This window comes from Leopardus geoffroyi, chromosome C1, assembly GCF_018350155.1.
Source record: "Leopardus geoffroyi isolate Oge1 chromosome C1, O.geoffroyi_Oge1_pat1.0, whole genome shotgun sequence".
Classification (NCBI taxonomy): domain Eukaryota; kingdom Metazoa; phylum Chordata; class Mammalia; order Carnivora; family Felidae; genus Leopardus; species Leopardus geoffroyi.
In genome coordinates, this window is record NC_059328.1 from 141911573 (window position 1) to 141928432 (window position 16860).

At 38.7% G+C, this 16860-nt stretch overlaps 1 pseudogene; it reads left to right on the forward strand.

The window, feature by feature from the left end:
• The first annotated feature begins 4405 nt into the window (after positions 1–4405).
• LOC123596888 lies at positions 4406–4903 on the forward strand (annotated as a pseudogene).
• The last annotated feature ends 11957 nt before the right edge of the window (positions 4904–16860 follow it).

A 16860-nucleotide genomic window follows, 5' to 3' on the forward strand; every position in this document is an offset into this window, starting at 1 on the left:
GCTTTAAATCCCAGCTGTGCCACTTAGTAGCTGTGTAGCCTTAAACAGGTTGCTCAATATTGCTGAGCTTTAATTTCCGTACTTGTAAAAGCGGGATTACATTGTATCTGCCATATTAAGGGATAAGATTAAATTTAGTTAAAATATGTAAAGGACTTAGAACAATGCCTGATACAGAGCAAGTCCAGAAATACCGTTACTGCTATTATTACTATTATATTTAATTATTCCTATTATATGGAGAAGAGTGGAAAAGACATTCCTGGCAAGGAATATATGCCAACAAATTTTAAAAACTAATAAACTACTTAATGGTTTTTAATCACATGGTTATGCTGATAGGAAAAGCTCATGCTAGCACCAGCATCAGCAACTTTTTCCATTTGTCCCTGATACGAGTGAACCAGCAATTTGAAAAGGTAAGTATTTAAGTGGTGAGATTTCACTTCATTTAAAAATTGCCCATAGATGCACTGGAAACTTCTATCATTTGCTCAAAATGTAAACAGTGGAAGCATATGTCATTAATTTAAAAAGAGACTTCACGTATCTGTTTAATGACCGCAGCTCAGTCAGACATGCAGACCACAGGTGCATTGGATGAAGCGCAACACCAAAAAACAAGAAAATGAGGTGCTAAAGAGTCCACATGATTTAGAACTCATTCTTCCCATCACCATGAATGCAAATGTCTCATTTACATAAAGCCCACTCATACTGATGTTAATAGGGGAGCACAGCAGAGGCTATCACCTCCTATCCAGCATCAGATACAGGAAATCAGAATTCAAATTATTCCCATTGGAAATGGTGAAAAATCTTTCAAAGTATTATGCTGATGTGCTGTAATATTTGGATATTAATTCAAGAAATACCTATTGAGTAAAGAGCAATTGTTGAGTGCTTACAATGACCCAGGCATTGTCCTCAATGTTTTTTAAGCATCTTTGTTATAATTTTTACAACAATCCTAACAAAAATGTTCCATTATTATCACCTTTTTTACTGATAAAGAATTGAGATTCAAAGAGGATGAGGGACTTGCCTAGTATCCCAAAGTGTGTCTATCCAATTTTAAGCCTGTGCCTCCCACTCAATATTAATTACTGTGTTTAACTCTATGGCACCCATCTCCACGTGCTCATTCCCACTCCCATTCCTAGAAATGAAGCATCCAAAGAGTGGCTCCTTTTCCTCTAAGTTAGGCAGAAAGGAGAAATATGGAAGGAATAAGAAGGGTACTGGTGACAATACCACTGAATTGTCCACCTGAGTACAAAGGAGGAAATCCAGTACTTACATTGTCATTACATGCCATTCTGTTTGAATCAGCCAAGTATGGCAATAACATAAGTCTAACTGAGGAACTACATTCCTACACTAGGTAGGAGAAGATGGGCTGCCTAAGTGGTTGTTTTTAGCAACTACTGAGGACAATTTGAAAGATTTAATGCAAGGAAAGAAGATTAGTACAATTTATAGCCGGATGCATCTGATAATTTCTCATGGTACCAGGGTTCTTAAAATGTTTTATTTCAGGCAATCTGTAGGAGTAAGACATAGGAGCCAAGTGAATCAGCACAGAAACTTGCTTTGATTCTTTGACTTTTGAGAGCAATATTTGCTTTCATTTTGAGAAGACTGTTTTGGGATCTTGCACCGGCTTCTATGTCATTCTGCCGGCATCTGCTTCACCCCATGGCTTCCCCCACACAACAATGAGTCTCAGCTCCACCAAAGACTCCCACACCCTCTCTCTCCGGGGTTCTCATACCCACACTGCTATGCAGGTTCCCATGGAAGAATCCTTTTAAAATTGCATCTCTTAATTCCAACCACCACCCACATACATGATTCAGGGGAAACTCACTTTACAAACAAGTTGGGGGTAATTAAAGTCAAGTCCAACATAAGGCAACAACTTTAGAACCTTTCAATATGGTTATTTCCAGAGTTTGTGGGAAAAGTAAAAAAAAAAAAAAAAAAAAAAAAAAAAAAAAGCAAACAAAACGTAAAACAAAAGCTAAGCCCTTCTCAAATGAATCCCATGGATACACATCCATATTACTGTCTTCTATACACACCCTTTTAGAAGAAACCTACTGCCTGACCACAAAAGTTTGTTTTACTGTAGAATCAAGCCTTAAGAGACCTGTAGCAGTAGAGCCTCAAACCTACGTTTAGCCACCAATAACCACCACAGCAGATGGTGAGGTGGAGTGAAAACGCTTCAATACTCTAGATTCGTCTCCACCCACCCCAGGCCCAGGTAACCCTCTCATTCTTCCTAGTTCTTCTGCAGAGAGGAACCGTATCAACACACGCACAGAGAAATTTTCGGCAAATGTTACCAGAGAATTTTCAGAAAATCACACCTCAACCCCTATTGAGGAAAATAAATATTTCCTTAAATACAACATACATTGGCTTCTTCTCAGAGTGTATGGTTTCCCATCATTCTCATGCCCAGAGGCCAAGTTCAGAAGAAGCAGAGTTTTTCACACCACAAAGGTAGTTGCCCCTATTTACCACCTTCTGCCTATATCACAGCCTGACTTACACTTCAAAAAGATCCCTTTTCTTTCCCTCAAGCTTGATCAAATTCATGAACACAGCATCTCTGATACTCATCTCTATAAACAGATCAGATGAGGAATCACCATTGCTTGGCTTACAGCAACAGTTCTGTAGTCAAGAGCAATGTTCTACCATTTCCATTTGAAGGGGGAAAACATTAATCAATACAAATAGAAATTAAATAAAATTTCCTTACATACTTTAATCCTAAATCTGCAGAATTTTAAGAGAAAGCCTATGCATTGGTTCCAAGTTTTCTAAAATATTTCATGGTGTTGGTTCTATTGTTTCAAGTAATACCTACATAGTTCAGTAACTGTGTGTGTGTGCGCGCGCGTGTGCTTATTAGACAGGGCTGTCATACTTATGTGTATCCATGATAGGTATTTCATAATTTGCTCTGTATTAGAGTAGCCTAAGTCTTAAGAATGCCATAAGTATTTTTTTTTCTTTATAGTCCAGAGTCCCTCACCCTTTCCCTCTCTTTTTCTGACTTTCTTTATTCCTTTCTTTCATCTCTTCCTTCTTTCTGCTACTATATTTTTGCCCCAGGAGAGTTGGGACTAAGGATTGGAAGCAAATCTGAAACATCTAAATTACAAGAAACTAAAATTGAGTACTTGTGCCTTTTCCAGGTCCTTAAGTCAATGAATATAAAGTAATGTACAAAACATAGAGTTTGCTATTGCTTTTCGAGCTTTTAATTAATTTTATACCTGAGAGACATTTTTAAAAACTCATGGATAGGAAGAATAATGAAAACCTGGCGGAAAAATTAAAAAGTAGTTTCATTATTCATTGGTTCCTAACAGAATTATAGAGGAATAATTTGAAAGACGTAGATTTGACACCACAATTCCAGTGGTAAACTGGCAGGACAGAAATTATTTACCTAAACCAAGAGTCAGGAAACTAAGGGCCATGGACCAAAAACCCAAGAAGCTGCCTATTTATTGTAATAAGGTATTACTGATAAAAGCACTGCCACCCCCATGCACTTACATATTTTTCATGGCTGTTTTTGCGCAGCAATGGCCAACTTGAATAGTTGTGACAGAGACTCTGTGGTCAATAAATGGCCTAAAATATTAACTATCTGGCTTTTTACACAAAAATGAATGTAATTTTCATAAAATTTATGTCTCATACATTAATTAATATAAACAGAAACAAGATCTCTAAAAGTATATTCATCATCAAATTTGTATCTTATGTTGTCCTTGTATTTGGAAGTTGCTACCTGCTGTGATTGTTATAACATGCGGTGCCTATGTCCTATAGTGCTTATCAGTAGTTGAAAAGAGTGATGCTCACAGTCTTTTTCACAAGTGGAACATGTAAAACTTGGCACTTGGCTTACTCTATCAGTAAACCCTGCTGCAGACTTCCTGGAAACTTGTCTTACTGCTGTTTCTGATTGCTATAAGCCATGATGTTCCAATGATCTGAAGGTATTAATGCTGTCGTTGAGTATAAAACCAAATTTAATTGGTTCAAATTCCAATTCTAAAATTAATACTTGTGCTTTGACTTCCTTGCCTCTAAAAAGGGGTAATAACAGTATCTACCTCACAGGTAGACATCTAGAATAGCTTGGGCAATACATGCTTCCTTAGCATTCTATAAATACTAGCCATAATTTTATTATTTGAAGGTATGCTTCACTCTGTCCTGAAACATGTGTTGTGTACTCCAGAATAACAGTTACTTCACTTTACCTTATAATTCTGAAATTATGTGTTCCACATAATGGTTTCATGTTAAGCATGGTTACGTCCTAGAATTAACCCATTAGTCAATCAGTAAGTATACATAAGGCATCCACCCCATGCCAAGGAAGACATTAAAAACTGCAGGGATACAGAGTAAACATGAGAGCTCTTTCCCTCGGCCTCTTTCCCTCGTGGTGGTGGCAAATTGTACAGACGTGGCCAAGATTAAGGCTCAAGACCTTGGCAAGAAGGAGTTCCTTAAACAGCCGGGAGACCTGAAGGGGGAGCTCCAAGCTGTGTGGTGCCATAGTGACAGGTGGTACTGCTTCCAAGCTCTCCAAGATCTGAGTTGTTCACAAATCCATCCCTCATGTTCTCACTGTCATCAACCAGACTCAGAAAGAGAACCTCAAGAATTAAATTCTACAAGGGTAAGAAGCACAAGCCCCTGGATCTGCAGCCCAAGAAGACACCTGCCATGCACCACCGGCTGAACAAGCACAAGGAAGACCTGAAGACCAAGAAGCAGCAGCGGAAGGAGTGAGTGGCTATACCAGCCGCAGCGGTACCGGTCAAGGCCTGAGCACCAGCATCAATAAAACACAAACAACCTGGAAAATGAAGAAACAAACAAAGCTGGCATGAGATATAATCCAGTCCCTAGCAGAACTACCACCACTGATACCTGGAGGAACGGTTCTATCTACCCTTAGCACAAGCAAACAGGGGAAAAAAAAGTGGTTGTCCTCTAACATTCTTCCAAGGAAATGGAATGGGAAGGTTAGAACATCTTTAATATGAAATGAGGCATGCAAATCCCATTGTAATTAGCCTGTGCCACTCGATTTACCATTTCTAAAAATTCAGAGGGAAGAGAGAACTCAGTGAAGCCTTCAGTGGTCATGTAAGGAAGGCTTCATGGATGGGGAGAAATATGAGTTTATGCACATAAACAGAGAAGGAGAGGTCTTGGAAAGCAAATGTTCAGAAAGGCAGTGTGCCCATGACACCGAAGGTGAACCACCACGGTTACAGGATGCAATGGCCAGGGGCCACATGTGAGATGAAGACCTGGCCTCAAATCTGATGACACAAATGATACAAGAAAGTGCATGAAGGATATACGGGAACTTAGAGTGGGCTTTTTGTTGAAATTCCCAGCCTCTCAAGCTTTCAAATGGAGGCTCTAGCTTCATGGTATTTACCAAATTTAAAACTTGCTCAGCTCATGGTTAGCTCAGCTCATGACAGCTCATGCACTGTCAAGTGCAATCCTGAAAGTGAGGGCAGGAAAGGATGGCAGGGCAGGTCACTTTAACTTTGAGTGGGTCAATGAAATGGAATGTTAGATTCTCAACAACTTGTCAGATGGTTCAGAAGAGAATCACAGAGAGCAAATGAAGAAACTAAGAAGCCACGATTGAGGTATAAAGTGGGAAATATGCAACACGCAGATAGGAAAGACTTTCAGCGTGATAAAGGAGAAAGTTAGTAACAGACTAGTCACAGGGAATGAAAGCGGGGGAAGGGAATTAAAGATTAGCCAAGGGCTGGCCCAGCGGACCTTGGGAATAATGATGCCCCTGGCCACAATCAGAGAATGGCAGGGAGGGCAGGCTCTGCATGTTGCTTCCAGTTCTCTGCAAGTGTACAGTAGTCTGGTACAGAACAATGACTTTATAAACACTGCATGTAAACGTCTACTGGATTCCTTTTGTGTGAGCTTCAAAAGAATGGTCATGGCTCCAGTATTTCTTATGGCATCCATAATTCATTACCTTGAAAATATTTCCTATAAAACTAAAACTACAATCTGTATGTGGGAAGCTGATTCAGAGCCAAGCTGTCCCTTTGGCAGCAATTTGGGGAGAACCACCTACTGCTTCAGAGTCAGCTTTTCTCAAAATGCACATTTGGTTAAAATTTTTTAAATAAAAGCTTAGTGCCCTGAAAACACTTCCCAGCTATACCCACCTTCCAAAATGTCCTCTGCAAACAACCCACTACTCAATAGTCCTGAATACTCACAAGTGTCTAGAGCAGAGGGGAAGGGCTCAAACACCCAATAGGGTGATCATGGTGTGAAGGAAAAGGAGGCAGCATATGTTTGAAATTCACCAATTTATGGTAGATCTGATTCTTTCCATTTAAGTAATCACTTTTAAGTAAATACTATCTTTCAGATTCCTCCCCTTTCTCTGCTCCTCCCCAACAGAGTATCTGGCTGTATGTAGGGGTTAACAGATATTGAAGTGGCAGAAAGAGGGCTTCAGATCTATGCACTCCGGTTCTTGTTCAAGCCTCAGGACTTCGTGACAGTGTGGCCAAGAGAAATGAAGACAGAGATGTTGGCCCCTTCAACCAAGAACATTATACTGCTTTCCTGTCTTACGCTCTCCAGTGCACCCAGGTGAATGCCGCCCTACAGACAGAAAGAGTAATGGCAGCCTCTATGCTACACCAGTGGCAGTGCCCACTGGCTCGGCAATGCCCAGAAAAGGGCACCACAGTGCCCCGCTGACTGGCCTGTAATACAGGGAAGGGAGTCTGGGCCAGGAAAACAGGATCAAACAGGTGCGGACATTCAGGAGGTCATTTGACCCAAACTTCCTGAGTAGTTGGGAAAAATACTGGGTTGGATTTTCAAGGGGCTTGAAGCTCTGCAATGTCCAATAGGGGTAAAAGCTAGTATACAAGCTATGTAAATATTCAGACTGCATCATCCTGACTTATAAACAAGGTCTCATTCTGTTGCCATGATCAGCAACTTTAAGAGAAGAGCTTGCTCCCAGCACCTGCTTCCCCAGTACCATTGACCCAGCCCCATCTTCTGCCTTCTTAGGGCTGCTCCTTAGCTTAGCTGTCTTCTACCCCAGCTCCTATGGTCTAGGACTTAGGACACGTTTTTGAGGGAGAAGGGCCTAGTTGTCACTTCTCTTTACATATATTTTTTTACTGTTTCATTTTTTTTTATTTTAGCTTTTTTTTTTTTTTTTTTTCAATTTACATCCAAATTAGTTAGCATATAGTGCAACAATGATTTCCGGAGTAGATTCCTTAATGTCCCTTACCCATTTAGCCCATCCCCCTCCCACAACCCCTCCCGTAACCCTCAGTTTGTTCTCCGTATTTATGAGTCTCTTCTGTTTTGTCCCCCTCCCTGTTTTTATATTATTTTTTGTTTCCCTTCCCTTATGTTCATCTGTTTTGTCTCTTCAAGTCTTCATATAAGCGAAGTCATATGAGTTTTGTCTTTCTCTGACTAATTTCACTTAGCATAATCTCTTTACATATTTTTTTAAAATTCACTGTAAACTTCAAAGGTTTACCAGATTATATTGGTAAAATATATTATATTTTATATATATTATATATTTAATATATTGGTAAAATATATTATTGTTGAGTTCTTATATCGTGCTCAACACATTTACATATGTAATATACAGTGCAACATTTGGAAGTATATAGTATTCCTGCTACCTTTCCATCATTGGGGCCTGAGGCACAGAGAGGTTAATTAACTTGCTCTAGGTCACACAGCCAGTAAAGTGGTAGCATAAGAACACAAACCCAGGCATTCTGATTCCAGAGCCATTTTCATAATCAGATAGGCATATATACATACAAGCATACATACATAATAGATACATACAGACAGACAGATGGTGGATGGATGGATGGACTAATAGACACACACTGATATGATACCTGGAAAATTAAAAGGAAAAAATACTGTAAGATTTTTAGAACTTTATATGTGGAAGGCACCTCAGAGACCATCTAGTATAGTGATTTTCAATCTGGACTAAATCCTCTTAGGGAGCAGATTCAAGAAGTGTTATGCAAGTTAGGAGAACAAGGGAGTAGGCATACGCAGCAGGGCTCAGAGGCCCTCTATCAACTCTGCATTTGTCTGTTTTATGTACTGGGATTCTGTGTAAGATTTTTTATAGACAAAAATCATGTTGCTAAATATAATTTGAGAATCATTGTTATCTACCCCAACACTCTCATCAAAAATGAGTAAACTGAGGCTCGGTTTCATCCGAATCACACAGCAAGTTTATGACACAGTTGAACCAAGCACTTACTCTCCAAACTCATCTGTGGGAAATATGGAATACCCAAAGGTGACCTGTAACTTGCCCATCAGGAGCTATTGTTGAAGAAATTCCTTTTTTTTTTTTTTTTTTTTTTTTTTTTAGGGTCAATGGGTAGTGTAAAGATTGCCCCATTGGAGCAAACGAACAATCCTTCAATATTAAGGTAAATGGGAGGACCTGGAAGAAAAACCATAAGGGAATCTAATTCTGTTACTGGCCACCTGCTCCTTGAATAAGAGTTTTCCTGTGGTTTATTTGAGTCTTTTACTCAAATAAGGGAATCCTCGACTAGCACTCTGTCTGATGCTATGAGCGAGGATTGCTGAACAGACAAGAATGATTTCTTTGGCAATCCCCATCCCAGGTCAGCTGTGTCCTCCCAGGTACCAAAGAAGGATTACTTTGCTGGCAGAGAGTTCCCAATTAAGTTTTACACAGGGATGAAGTACAAATATCCTGCTGCAAGGAGCACATGAAGGCAAAACCCTCTGGCTGGCTTTATGGATAATTCAAATGGAAGATGTACTGCAGTGAAATCAACTTACAGGATCAGAAACCTGAGGTTGCTGTCCCAGTCCCACTAAGAGAAACTCTGTATCTCATAGGACCAGACTCACATGATTAATCAAACACACAGATCCTCAAACACACCCACACGCACATACACACGCACACACAACACAATACCCATCTGTTAACTAGTGATGAGAAATTCTACTCTCAAGTAGATTGAATTGTTCACATTTACCAAATTTTGCTTTTCTTCCCAGTAAGCAAGCTATGTGCATCGCAGTTGATCAATATATATTTATATAATCTATGAAAAACTCAGATTATAAGTGAATGTCAAGTCATTGACTTACAGGGAGAAACACAATGAATGATCATACAGTCAGCACATTCATTCCCTACAAACAAACAGCTTATATGGGATGTCAAGTTATCTGCTGGGAAGTTACGGAATTAGAATTGAGGGACACAGGTATCTTAAGAAATGACTCTCAAGATAGGAAAGTTAAGGCCTGTTCATCTACTACTGGATTAGCCCTGTCAAGGGAAACAGTGCTTGTGTGCACCAGCCCTCTCCCTTTGATGAATCTGGATGGGCCCTGCCCACACCCGCCCCTAATCTCCTTCTGAGATTCGATAGCTAGCCAGACTTATACTGATGCACTCAGACTCCTCCCCCTCAGATCACAGCTGTTTTACCACCCTGGAGTTGCTCTCTTTCTTCACATTGCCCAAGTCTGCTCTGATACATGAGCTACTGATTTTAAACTTTAAGTTTTCAAAAGCAGTCTTATTTCCCTAATTTTTGTGTTTTGTGTGTGTGTGGTTGTGTGTGTGTGTGTGTGTGTGTGTGTGTCTGTGTGTGTGTGTCTGTGTGTGTGTGTGTGTGTGTGTTTTCTGGTTATTTTTGTGGAGAAAAGAAAGAGGAGGAGATGAAACATGTTGTAGCCTACTGGCAACCACAATCTAGGTTGTGTAAAATGAATCATTTCTTATTTAACTAATTCTGTTAAGTTTAGAATTCCATATAAAGAGGATTTTTGTGCCTGCCAAGGTAAGATAAAGCACCTTTTATGAATCATTAATATGTGTCACATATAGACTACTATGGTTTCATTATAAATCAATTCCATTTTCCAGTTCTTTGCACCATTTTGAAAGTATGTTTTTAGATCCTTATCAAACTACTAAGATTAAAGGCTTTATTTTATTGATATATTAAACACATAATAAATACTGTACTAACAAATATAAGGGCAGACTCACCAATATTCTATGAACTAACAAAACAAAATAGATCACTTTTTAATAATTTCATGTTGCATGCCCCTTCCATCTTGTGTCTCAAACCTACTGTTCCATCGTAAGTACAGCATGTGTTCAAATAGATGTATCTTACATCACATCTATTTTAACAAACCTCTACTAGCATATGTGGTGTGCCCCTATTCTGAATCAAAAGTCTTCCCACCTAGAATATGGACCTTTCTCTCTTTCTATAATAGGCAGAAATGTAATCAAAATGTCACAAAGGCAGTAGAGAGTCCATCAGATGGACAAAGAAACAAACAAACAAAAAAAATCCCTTCTGGATGCAAAAGGGTCAAGGCCAGTGAAACGCTATCTGAAATTGCCAGCTCTGGGATTTCTCCAAAATGAAAAGCCTACATAGAGCATGCATTCCAGGGATTATGAACTCATTTTGGCTTACGCTCTTTAAAAAGGTCTACAGCTGCATTCAAAATACATCCAGCTCATCTGTAGGCCTGGGGACTGACATGAAGCCAAGGAGCCCCAGCTGGGACATACATGCAGAAATCAATTTAAGCTCTTCTGGCAGGACTTGGGGTGGTTTGCTATAATGAATGTTAAGGAGGGGTACCAGACCATGGAGAATTGGGTGTTTATCTTTCCTGAGTATTAAAGAGATGATAAATTGATGGATAAAAGTAAGTAGGAGACTCTCAGAAAAGCTATTGTTCATGCTGGGTAGATGCTATGTCAGTTTGACAATTAAGACTTAATAAAAATAAATCAGGGTTGGAAGGTTGGAGAAGTCCTGACTGTGCTGTTGAGAGAAGAAAGATCACCTGGGGTTTTGTGGGGACTTCGCAACAGAAAACAAAGGGCATTCACATGCAGACACCTCAACATCAGTGAAGCAACCAAGTTCCCAAAGTTCTTAGAATTCTGTTTTTCTTTGTAACTACTGACAAGAGAGCTAATAATTGTTTTGGAGAAACATAATTCAAAGTAAAAATTGGTTGGGGAGAGGAATATTTTAAGCCTGAAATCGACTGTGTAAGTACCAAGTGTAGTGATCTAGAAATACGTGTATAATCCAAGATGTGCCTATTCAGGTTATGAGAATTCACAGTTTTGAGGTGTTTCATATAATACCCCTTCCTTTGGCTTCTACAGCATTTCTTCCCATTACTGTGGACCAACTTGGATTTCCTTTGCCTCCTGAGACAAATGCAGTCATCCTTGCACAGGTAGTTGGCTGATACTGCATTAAATTCTCCTCTCAGGAAACTTTGGTTTTGCTAATTTATAACAGCAGAAATAATCCCAGGCATTCTGCCATTTATGATGTCAACTTATCAAGTGAGTGTGACACCATTTGCATTGTTTTCCCTGCTTCCCTTTGTCATTAAGTCGGATTTATTGTTACTCTGTGTTTGCTTGATTCACAGTAAAGTTTAAATTATGCTATTATTTTGTAATAAGTAACACACAACTTCTGGAGCACTGACAATGTGTGAGGCACTATGCACATTATTGTGCACTTTGCACACATCAATTTATTAATCCTCACACATCCTAAGAGGTAGGTACTAGTAGTATCTCCATTTTTCTGATGAGGAATCTGAAGCACAATTAATTAACTTATTTTAGATTATAGGGTTAGTAAATGGCAGAACTAGGATTTTTTGCTTTAAGTATACTATGATAAGGGCTAAAAATTGCTTCACAGGAGCTATTTTCTAATTAACGAAGGGAAAACACCTTGTCAGGGTCTATTATGACAACTTATTCTAACAACCATTAAAATAATTGTGCCCAATTTAATAGATATTGTGTTGTTTCAGTCTAAGTCAATGTTAATTTGAGGGCTCAGAAATAACATGACCTCACAAAGCATGTACGGGATCTGAATGCTGTAAAGTATAAAACACTGATTTTTTTTTTTAAAAATCAAAGAAAATCTAAAAAACAATAGATGCCATATTCTAGTACATTAAAAGTCAACAGAGTAAAGATATCAATTCTCCTCTAACTGATCTATAGATTTAGGAGATTTCTGTCAAAACCTCAGCAAGGCTTTTTTATAGACATAGACAGCTTATTCAAAAACAGGATGGAAAGACAAATAAATTAGAATAGAATAGCTAAAAGAGTTTTGAAAAAGGTGAATGAAAGGAGTCACTCTACCCAATACTAAGGCTTACTACTAGCTGCAATAAACAGACAGTTGGTACCAGTGGAGGGAGACACATAGATGAAAAGGAAACAGAAAGAGAACCAGAATGACTCATGTAAATATGCCCAGGTGATTTTTGACAAAGATGCAAAAGCAATTCAATGGAGAAAGGATAGCCTTTTCTATAAATGGTACTAGAGCAAATGGACATCACAGGCAAAGAAAGAACGAAAGAAAAAGAGAGAGAGACACTATACCTAAACCTCATACTTCATACAAAAAGTAGCACCAAATGGATCATGTACGTAAATGTAAAATGCTAAAACTTTTAGAAAAAAAAAAAAGGAGAAAATCTTGAGGACCTAGAACCAGGCAAAGATTTCTCAGACTTGCCACCACCAAAAATGCAATCTATAAAAGAAAAAATTGATTGGGCTTGATCAAAATTTAAACTTTTTCCTCTGCAAAAACTCTATTGTGAGGATAAAAATACAAACTACAGACTGAAGAAAATGTTTGCATACTACATATCAGATAAGGACTAGTATCTAGAATATAGAAAGAACTCTCAAACTTCAGCATAAAAAAATCTAATTAGAAAATAGTTAAAAGATATCAACAGACATTGCACTGAAAAAGATATACAGATGATACAGTAGCATACAAAAATTGTTAACATCACTAGCAAATATACAAATTCAATGCAATTTAAAACCAAAATAAGAGATCAGTACACACCTACCAGAAGAGTTAAAATAAAAGACAGTGATAACACCAAATGCTAAAAAGGATGCAGAGACACTGGATCACTCTTGCATTGCTACTGAGAATGTAAAATAATACAGCCACTCTGGAAAAATGTTTGGCAATTTCCTACAAAATTAAAAACTACACATGCATTGCACTCTTGGGCATTTATCCCATGGAAATGAAAACCTATGTTTACACAACAACCTATACATGAATGCTCATAGCAGTTTTATTCATAATAGACAAGAACAGGAAAAAATCCAAATGTTTTTCAATGGGTTGATGATTAAACCAATTGTGAACTATGATATACCCATATCATGGAATAGTGCATAGCAATAAAAAGGAACAAATGATTGATGGGTGGAACAATTTGGAATAGATCTCAAGGGAATTATGCTGAGTGGGGGAAAAAAGCCAATACTAAAAGGTTGCATACTATATTATTCCATTTATATAACATTCTTGAAATACCAAAATTACAGAAATGAAAAACAGATTTGTGGTTGCAAGAGGCCAGACATGGTAGGAAAATGGGGGATGTGGAGATGAGGAATAACATGAGGGGGCCTCATGGTGATGGGACAGTCTTGTATCTGGATTGTGGAGGTTGTTACACAAATCTGCATATGATAAACTGAATCCGACTATAAACACACACACACACAAACACACACACACACACACACACACACACACACACACACACACAACTGACTGCATATGTCAGGAATGTGCCAACGTCAAGTTCCTGGGTTTGGTATTACATTTTAGCTATGCAAAATGTTACCATTAGGGAAAACTGGGTGAAGGGTATCCAGGACCTCCACATACATTTTTTGGCAACTTCCTGTGAACCTATAATTATCTCAGGACAAAAAGTTAAAAAAAACATGACATTTCTTCCCCATTTAAATTATTGGTAATTTCATTTTGAATCATGATGATTTATTCCCTTAAGGATTTTTTTCAGGAATAAATTACACTTTTTTTCTAATATTTTTTTTAATATGAAATTTATTGTCAAATTGGTTTCCATACAACACCCAGTGCTCATCCCAACAGGTGCCCTCCTCAGTGCCCATCACCCACTTCCCCCCCCTCCCACACCACCCCCAAAAAACGGGAGAAGACTATTCAGATAAAAGGCTGTCCTTTTCCTTCGAGCAGGATGTTCTCTAAAGAGATTTGGGATAAGATAGAAAGCACATTATGTGCTGGTTTCCCCTCCCTGAAGCACCCATACCAACACCCAGCATTTTGATACCAGGAAAACCAAGCTCTATTAGGATCAAGAACAACAAGGAGGAGACAAGTCACTGGAAGACAACACTCAGGCTAAGAAATTTAAATATGCATAATGGTTTTCATTAAAGTCCAAAGCAAACCTTGTTAACCTTATAGCAAATTCACAAGTCATTTTATCAACAAATTAAAATTCTCCAGCTGCAAAAACTAACCTGTAAGCTGCATGACACTTTACTGCTGCATCTATCTCTATATCCAGATAAAGAGTTAGATACATAGTATACAGACAGATCTCAATCTAGATACGTACTTGTTTGGCACAATTCAACATAGTTTTTAAGAAAAATTACAACTTCCACCAAGAAGCGGCGGGGGCTTAAGATGGGAGGACCCCTCAAGAGTTTATGAAAAAAGAGTTGAAAACAACTCTTGCGGGCATTCTACTCTTAACAAACATATTTGAAAGATTTGACAGTAAATGAGTTAGAAACATACAGATCACATTTGGCTTTCAAGTTCATGTGGCTATAAAAATTAAGGAAAATTTGGCAAAACTCAGAACACTTTTTCAATGGCACGGTGTATGTGTAAATGTCAGAATGTGTCTGCATTTTCAACCAAACCTTTGTATGGTGTGTAATTATAGTTCTTGATGGTTTCTAAGATCATAATAATTTGAAAATAACCCACTGAAATAAGAGGCCATCTAGCACTCCCATAAAATGACAAAGATGTCTGCTAAAATACAGTGTAAAAACAGCTTGTTCCTGGAGCTAGTTAAGGAGGCAGATGACAGTTGTATCACTTGAGTTTATGCACCTTTCACTCCAGTGCACGACTCAACACAGTCTCCACTGGTTTGCGCTGTCCAGCATTCATTCTGCTTCTTTGTTATCGGATCCAAAGCTCTCTACCATATGGTGTCATTTTTGAAATGTTAATCTGACTGGAGCTTCTGATGCCAGTTAGGTTCCCAGCTGGTCTTTATATTGGCTATTTCACAGACATTAGCCCTGTTTTGAATTAAACTAAATTAGAGAATAAAATGAGATATTGTTATGCAAAGTCAGGCAATATTTTTTGACATCTGCACCATCCCTGAGAGCTTTATTGAGTGGTTATTTTAAAATTTAAGCTAAGAAAGAAAGAGCATATACATAATTAGGGCCAGATAACATACTGGTGTAGCATCTTAGGAGATAACAACGATGGAGACAATAATAATAACAACAAATAGAAATAATCATGATGTTACTCGAAGAAAGACCTCTATCCACATTCCATCTACATTTGGGCTAGAAACTAGGAAGAGAGATAGCCTTGTCTAAGATGATGACAGATCCAAATCTCTAGTTTTGCCTGGCTAAGGAAATAGCCATTAAACTGTATGTGGATCAGAAATGCACCAGTTGTTTTTCCCTGTCATTTCAAAGGGCACTATTTGAAAGAAGAGAGATGAATAAAAGGAATTAACCCTGTCTTACATAATAACATATTAAGTCCACTAGAAGAGAGGAAACTTGGTAATAATCACATGGGGCTGGGCGGGACTAAAGTTTCTCATTCTCCTGTGACTTTAGACTGTCCTTTGCCTGAGAATCAGTATTTGTCCATGGCAGGTGTGTGTGTGTGTGTGTGTGTGTGTGTGTGTGTGTGTGTGCATTTGTGCCACTATGTGTTCATGCACACAGTTATTTGTGCATAAATAAACAATTATTTGCTGAAAAATCAAAATCTGTAACTTACATTGGGGCAGACCTTAAAAAGACGAGACTGGAACACCAAAACCCCCCACTGTCCCTCCTTACAGATTTTCTGCAGTACTGGGAAATCAGAGGTCATTAAAAACTCTTCTGTAGCAAAAGAGCCTAAGTCCATCCTGTGGGAAAGGCTTTACTGGGGAAAAAAATGGGTCCAACATGTACACAAGGTGGGTCAGGGTGGTTTTGTACAGGGTGAGAAGGGATTTGCCCAGAGAGAGAGAGACAGAGAGCGCACCTCTTACCGAGTGGAGAAGACCTGAGGTCAGATGTACAAAGTCAGGAATTGGGATGGGCCTCTGAGATCTATTTGCAAAGACTTAAACTTTTTGGATGCTTTCCCTTTGAATGTTTTCTTTGGACATTATTAAATGCTTTTCCATGTAAATTCCCCTTTACGGGACCCAGCACTTCGGTGACATCTAGTTCACCCACTCAACTGGGTGCTGTGCTCATATAATGAGAAGTAATGGCAGAACATGAGATGAGTCTCACATTTACCATCCTCTCTTCCTCCCTGTCCTACCCAAACCTTTGCCTAATCAAGGAGGCCCACTGTCCTGAGTTCTATGGCCCAGGCTGAAGAGAAGTGATCAGAGGCTGTGTTAAGGATTCAAAGTCTACAACCCCCCCCAAAAAAACTTACATGTTGAAGCCTTAGCCCCCAAAGTAATGGTATAGTAGGTGGGGGTCTTTGGGAGGTGATTAGATTAGATTGGGATTCGTGCCCTTATCAGACAAGGAAGATGCCTCTCTATCTCTCTCTATCTCTG